The following is an 8,099-nucleotide window of genomic DNA, read 5'->3' on the forward strand; positions in this document are numbered from 1 at the left end:
TTGTGGAATAACTGTTTTATGCTTATTGACCACGTTTCTAATAAGTGGATAGGCGGTTATGCATGGTTCAAAGTAGTGGGAAGGTTGTTGCTATTTTTCAGGAACCATGATCTCGTAGCCAACATCCCAAGGCTGGTCGACTAGCAGTTATTGAAGACGTATTGCAGCAGTTATAGAAAGGTTCTGGAAGTGGGAAGTGGATGAAACCAACCACGACATGAAGGCCTATAAATTCAGCAAGAAGCTTCAATCATCTTCACGTTTTGGAAGTGCAAAATCAGAGACTTAACATTCACTCACAGCCAATTCGTCATTTTCCTGCTGCAAACGTGTCACCGGTTCTTCAAGGATTGCTTTGACGAAGTAGACTTAGGCAGCCAATCTGTAAAGTCTATCTTTGCAAGAGTTGAAGTGCAAGGCCATTGGAGCGTAGCAGGTTGTTTGCTTTGTCCGATTAACTTTTGTTATTCGGCTGTTTTGGGTTCTGTGTTGTATCAACATTGTAGTACTGAAAGTAGATAGGTTGGTTTATCTTAGGCAGATATTCTGTAAAGATAGATCTCCAAGAAGATCCAAATATGTACTTTGTATTGTTGATTCAACATAGTGAATTTAGCCTTGAGGCACTCACGGGTTATTTATAATCCGTGAAAAAAGTATTCCTGTGTGTTTTTACTTTCCGCTGCATGTTGGTTATAATGTTATTAACATTCTGTTGATAACATTGCATCCAACATTACTCTTTTATTTACACAGTTTTACTTTGTTGGTAATTTGGGGCACTAAACTTTTTCAATTGGTATCAGAGCAGGTTCTTGACGTACTAAGAATCGATTCCTGTGTGCAAAATTACCACCAATGGATTTGTCAAGTGTGTCGGCTCGGCCTCCTACTCTTGATATTAGTGGGAAGAACTACAACTTGTGGAAAACTAGGATGAAAATCTATATCAAATCTATTGATGAACGTGCCTGGGTTGCTGTGTTGGATGGGTGGACTCCACCGCGTACCACTGATGATAATTGAGTTACTTCTCTCACACCCGATAGTAAATGGTCTGCTGATGAAAGACTCATTTCTAACCATAACTCCAGAGCCTTGAATGCTATCTTTATCTCTGTTGATGTTCCTGCATTTCGTATGATTTCTAATTGCACAGAAGCTCGAGATGCTTGGCTCATTTTGCAGGAACAATGTGAAGGTTCAGCCAGTGTTAGAGTAACAAAAATGCGAATGTTGACCACCAAATTTGAGATTTTGAGAATGCGCGATGATGAGACTATTTCTGCATACTATGAAAAGATATGCGAAATCTCAAATGAAGCTGTTGGACTTGGGGAACCTATTAGCAATGAAAGACTGGTCAGTAAGATACTGAGATCTCTTCCTGAAAGGTATAACATGAAAATTTCTTCTATTGAAGAAACTGCTGATGTTGCTACTATGCGTGTTGGTGATCTGGTCAGTAAGTTGTTAACTTTTGAGATGAATCTTGAACAGCAGAAAGCTGATCATGTGTTCAAAAGTGTGGCTTTTCGTGTTGAAAAGATTCCTGAAAACTCTGAAATTACTAACATGTCTGAGTGTACAGATGTTGATCCCGAGGAGGAAGATGATGTTAATCTTGCCATGTTGGTTAAAATTTTTAACAACATGCTGAAATCTTTTAAGAAAGGAAAATCCAAAAGTGGTTTTAGGAAACCTTCTGGGATGTCTGCTGGATCTTCATCCAACATCACCAATGTTAAGAAGAATGTTGGAACAACATCTGAGGTAAGAAGTTTTGATCACATTCAATGCAGGGGCTGTCAAGGGATGGGCCACTATGCAAATGAGTGTCCCACAGTTGCAAGAAAAAGGCATTCTGGTCTTACTGCAACTCTTAGTGATGACTCAGATTCTGAGGAAGAAAAAGTTCTCCTTGTTGCTACAGTTGATGAAGAGGATTTGCAGGAAGAAGACATGATTGGAGCTCTTGAAGATCTTGATTATGAAATAATTTATTTAGATAGTTTATCTGAATCTGAAACTCTGAGTGTTGATGACAATATTTCCAGATCTGACTGTGATGTTGATCTGATTGATGAGTCTGACAATATGAATGTTGATGTTGATGTTGCCAACACTGATGTGAACATCTCTTCTGAAAATGATCAGTTTGATGTGATTTTTAATAATGATGTTTTTGACATGGATACTGATGTTCAGGAGATTGATGGGATGAAGATCCCCACTAACACAACGAACTGGTATGAAATGACTATTCTTGATGATTTCAATTCTAGTGTACCGGATTTTTGTTGTGTTGCAGCCTTGGAAGAACAGGAGAGTGATCCACTGAAAGAGATGGAGAATTTTAAAGATCTCTATGAGATTGTTGATTCTCAATGCCGGGAGATGAGAAATGACATATGTATGTTGGTTGATGAAAACCAAAATCTCAAAGGGCAAATTACAAGGCTTGAAAGGATGCTCTCTCAACGTGATGTTGAACTTGATATACTCCAAGGTAAAGTTTGTGATTCTGAAAGGGTGTTTAAACGGTTTAACAAAGGCACCTCACGTTTAAATGAAGTCATGTCTCAAGGTCAGCATAGTAATTTTGGTATTGGTTTCTGTGCTGAGGAGCAAAGAAAGGAACATCATAATACTACTGTTTTTGTTAAAGAAAGAAATGTCAGTGTGAATGTTGACAACGTAAAGGATCCTCATAAGAAAAGCAAAAAGAAAAAAACCTATGTTTGTCATTATTGTTCTGCTCCTGGACATATCAAACCTCATTGTGTCAAATACATAAGTGATTGTGCTGTAAAATCTGCGACACAGATGTTTGACTATTATCAGAAGAATGTTAGTAACATTGGCAGATTTGACTTTAGCAGATTGTTGGATAAGAGAGAACAAAATGAAACCTGTAATATTGTTGTCTACACCTCTTTGAATGCTAATATTTCTGAGAATTGGTACTTTGACAGTGGGTGTTCTAGACATATGACAGGAACAAAGGCTTTACTCTCTGATTTCGTTCCAACATCAGGAGGAAAAGTTACTTTTGGAGGAGGTGATAAAGGAACAATTTTGGGGAAATGAGTTCTCAATGTTACTGATTTTCCTAAATAAAAAGATGTGTTTCTTGTTGAAGGGCTTAAGGCTAACTTGTTTAGCATCAGTCAGTTGTGTCGACAAATATCTTTGTGAAGTCTTTGATGACACAAATCAGTGTGTGATGATGGGAAAAAGGTCGTCTGACAATTGTTACAAGTCCCAAGAAGAAACTTTCTGCAATGCAGTCAAACTGGATGATGTTGAACTTTGGCATCAACGACTGGGACATGTCAACTTCAAGAATCTTCAAAAGTTGATCACACATGATGCAGTTCGAGGCCTTCCTAATCTGAATTTCAAGAAAGATGTTGTGTGTAGGGCTGTCAAACCTTGCGGGCCGGGCCGGCCCGACCCAACCCAGCGGGCCTAGGCAATTTTTTGGGCCGGGTCGGGTCGGCCCAAAATTTCAGCGGGCCTTGAACAACGAAGCCCAGCCCGGCCCTATACGGGCCGTCGGGCGGGCCGGGCCAAAACGGGCCAAAACTTATATTTTTTTTCTTTTTCTTTTTAGCTCCAAAAATTAATAAATTAAATCAAATTTAAAGAAAAAAATGAAGACAAATTCGACCTTAAACAATCTACATCTAAATTACATAATTGACTAAAATTAAATGTAAACAAATATGACTAAAACTAAATGTAAATAATATGAATACAAGTAAAAAAAACAAAAACTAATTGCAAAAACAACAAAAACTGAAAACGATTTATTCACAAATTAATTAATACAGTAATCAAATAACAACCACAAAAAATAATAAAAAAATAAATAAATATTTCAAGTAAAAATAATTTAATATTGATTGTTGATTGCTAATTTAAATCCTAAGTTAGACTTCGACTCGTCATTGTCGTCAATTGAAGAAATTGACTTAGATTGGGTTGGTTTCATTGCGATTGGCCGATTAGAATTTGGGATGAGATATAAATTTTTGAAATTTTCACCTTTTCTACTGACGGGCCGATTTTGGCCCGAAAGCCCGGCGGGCTTTTTGGCCCGCGGGCCGGGTGACCCGGCGGGCCGCATGGGCCGGGTCAGGAAGGCCTGGTTTTTTTTGGGCCTTGAAAATCCTAGCCCAGCCCGGCCAAAACTATGGGCGGGCCGGGCGGGCCCATCGGGCCGGGCCATTTACGGCCCATTTTGACAGCCCTAGTTGTGTGTCAACCTTGCCAGAAGGGGAAGCAACACAAGACAGCTCATCCAATGTTGTCAACATGCTGTACCTCAAAATGTTTCGAACTCCTGCATATGGACCTAATGGGACCCATTGAAGTTGAAAGCTTAGGAGGTAAATGGTATGTTCTTGTGTGCGCCGATGATTTTTCGAGATACACTTGAGTTGAATTCTTGAAAACAAAATCTGAAACCTTTGCTCATTTCAAGAAACTTTATAAAAGATTTAGAGTTCAATATGGCCAGTATGTTGGGAGAATTAGGACTGACCATGGCAAAGAATTTGAGAACTCTATTTTTGATGTTTTCTGTACTAACAATGGAATTTTCCATGAGTTCTCTGCACCCAAAACTCCTCAGCAAAATGGTGTTGCCGAAAGAAATAATAGAACCATTCAGGAAATGGTGAGAGCTATGTTGCAAGCAAAAGGCCTCTCCAAACGACTATGGGCTGAGGCTGTGAGTACAACATGTCACATCATCAATAGGGTGTACATGAGACCAAGTACTATGTTGACACCGTATGAGATTCTTAAAGGTAAGAAGCCCAATCTCAAGTACTTTCATATTTTTGGATGTGTCTGCTACATCTTGAATGACCGTGATCACCTCAACAAGTTTGATTCCAAGAGTGACAAAGGACTCTTCCTTGGATATTCTGTGAATAGTTATGATTTTCGTGTTTATAACCTGAGAACAAAGACTATTCAAGAGACTGTTAATGTTGTGTTTGATGATTCTCTTAGTCTCATTGATAGAACTGAGGATGAAGATGTTACTGAGCTACTCGAGGAGCCCAACAACACAAGTCATGCTTCTGACCACCACAGAAGTGTCAATGATGGTACAACATCTGTACCAACATCTGATGTTACTTCGTCCGGGTCAACATCAGAAGGAGAAGCTGGTAACTACGTGTCAGACTCTGAAGAAGAGTTGGAAGCTCAATTTCTTCATAATTCCATCAGACGAGATCCCCCAAGTCATGTGAGAAGAGATCATCCGAGTTCTCAAATCATCGGAGATGTTGGTGAGAAAGTTGTCACTCGACAGAAGAAGGAAGTCAAATACAAAGAGCTGGTAAGAATTGCATGTATGACTTCTGTGTGTGAGCTTGCTGAGTTTGAATGTTATCTGTCGCTTGTTGAACCTAAGAATGTTGCTAATGCTCTTAAAGATGTTATGTGGGTCAATGCTATGCATGAAGAACTTAATCAGTTTATTAGAAATGATGTGTGGGATCTTGTCCCTAGACCACATAACAAGAACGTTATTGGTACTAAGTGGATTTTCAAGAATAAAACTGATGAGTCTGGTAACATTGTTAGAAACAAAGCTAGATTGGTAGCACAGGGGTACACTCAAGTGGAAGTGATTGATTTTGATGAAACTTTTGCTCCTGTTGCTAGAATTGAGTAAATTAGGCTGTTGTTTGCCATTGCTTGTCAGTTTGGGATCTCATTGTTACAGATGGATGTTAAGAGTGCCTTTCTAAATGGTGTCTTATCTGAGGAAGCCTATGTTGAACAGCCTAAAGGGTTTGAAAACACTAGTAAGCCTGATCATGTGTTTAAACTTAAAAAGACTTTGTATGGCTTAAAACAAGCACCACATGCGTGGTATGAAAGGTTGACTGTGTTTCTCCTTGATTATGGTTTTTCTCGTGGCCAAGTTGATAAAACCTTGTTCATCAAAAGGCATGCTGGTAACACTATTATTGCATAGATTTACGTTGATGACATTGTGTTTAGTGCTACTAATGATAAGCTTGTGAAGGATTTTGTTCAGGCCATGTCTACCACATTCGAAATGAGTATGGTGGGGCAATTGAATTATTCTTAGGTTTACAAGTAACACAAACTCCTGAAGGCATTTTCTTCTCTCAAAGCAAGTACTCAAAAAGTCTTGTTCAAAGACTTGGCCTTGAGTCTGCTAAACACATGAAAACTCCCATGGGTTCCACTGACAGACTATGCAAGGACGATGTTGGACGTGATGTTGATCCAACATTATACAGAGGAATGATTGGCAGTTTGCTTTATCTAACTGCAAGTAGACCTGATATCCTGTACAGTGTAGTAGTGTGTGCTAGGTACCAAGCTCAGCCAAAGGAGTCACATTTGAAGGCTGTTAAGCGCATCATACGTTATGTTGCTGGAACCTCTGAACTTGGAATGTGGTATTCCAAAGACACTAACTCTAACATTGTCGGATTTAGTGATGCTGATTGGGCAGGTGATGCTGATGATAGAAAAAGCACAAGTGGAGGATGTTATCTTTTGGGAAACAATGTTGTGTCCTGGTCAAGCAAGAAACAAAATTGTGTTTCTCTTTCTACTGCTGAAGCCGAATACATTGCTGCTGACAGTTGTTGTGCTCAACTTCTTTGGCTCAGACATATGTTGGACGACTATGGTATGGAAAGTAACATCTTGACTGTTATGTGTGACAACACTAGTGCTATAAAGATTTCTAAGAATCCCGTTCAACACTCTCGCACAAAGCACATTGATATTCGTCATCATTTTATAAGAGATCTTGTTGAGAAAAAACTCATTGTGTTGGAATACATACCTACTGAAAAACAGCTTGCTGATATTTTTACCAAGGCATTAGATTTTGAGAGATTCTCCCATCTTAGGAAGTCTCTCGGTTTGTGCTGCATTTAAGTGTTCTTGCATGTGAGGTGTTAGGACTTAGGTTGTCTTTGTTGGATCCTAACATCTGTTTATGTTTCTTGTGGTTGTTTTTTCTTCTTTTGTTTAGGCATATGCATGTTGGAGCCTGTGTTACTGACAGTGCAGTGTCCATGTTGGTTGTTTGATGTTGTTCGTACTAATCGGTTTATGCTGTGTTCTTTTAGCAGATGTTGATTAAAAAAAATTTGATGTTATAAGACCGGTAGCACAAGAGTGAGGCTTAATGGTCATAAAACATCTTCAAATAAATGAGATCATCCCTACTCTCATCTAGGTACTCGGGGCACGGCGTTCGCTGCGACGATGCACTCAGGGAAAATGGATGTTGAGCTTTAAGATCTCAATGTGTTTTGGTTAAAAGAATCTTCCTCTGCTGAAAGAATCATAGTCTGTTGTTCCGGATGTTGGATAACATTGACTTCTAATGTTGGACTAACATTTGAAGTAACATTGGCTCTACTGTTTTATTTCAATAGGCATATCTCTTCTCTTTTCTGGTTCTCTCTCTTTATCTTTTTCCTTGGTGATCTTATCAGTTAATTGTGTTTCTAGGGTTTGTTCTTCTGATGCTTGATCCGCCTCTCCTTGTCTCTTGTGATATGGTTTTCGAATTTTGATTTGTTTTTTGTGAGAGAGATTTTTATGGGATTTGATTTTATCTCGTAGCTTAGTGGTTGATGTTGGCTGGGGTCTTCTCGTTTGTATTTAAGGGGGTTGTTCTGATTCTTCATTATTACCTTTCACTTTACAAATCCTTCTATCGAGATTTGTGCAGTGTCTCCCCTTGAAGCCCAAAAGTCATGGACAAAAACACTGATCTTTCTTCTCTCATCAAGAGTCTGATCCAACACTTCGGATCACCGGAAAGTGCAGCCAAACATCTCTCCGCTCTCCCTCAGATGGCCGAATCAACCGACAAACCCTCGTCTTCTCAAACACCGGCGAAAGTTCCAGGAGAAACCTTTCCTCCAGCTGCTTCTCCAAAAGGCTCTCCGAAGAGAAGCACCACTGAGTCGTCTGTTGGGACTGATGTTGCTCCTGTCTCGTTGCAAATGGTGGAAGCTCCCATCAATCCTGAGCCGATCTCCACTGTTCCTCCTCTTGAGATTTTCCATTAAAAA

The sequence above is a fragment of the Salvia miltiorrhiza genome, chromosome 7 (genome assembly GCF_028751815.1).
Source record: "Salvia miltiorrhiza cultivar Shanhuang (shh) chromosome 7, IMPLAD_Smil_shh, whole genome shotgun sequence".
In the NCBI taxonomy this organism is placed as follows: domain Eukaryota; kingdom Viridiplantae; phylum Streptophyta; class Magnoliopsida; order Lamiales; family Lamiaceae; genus Salvia; species Salvia miltiorrhiza.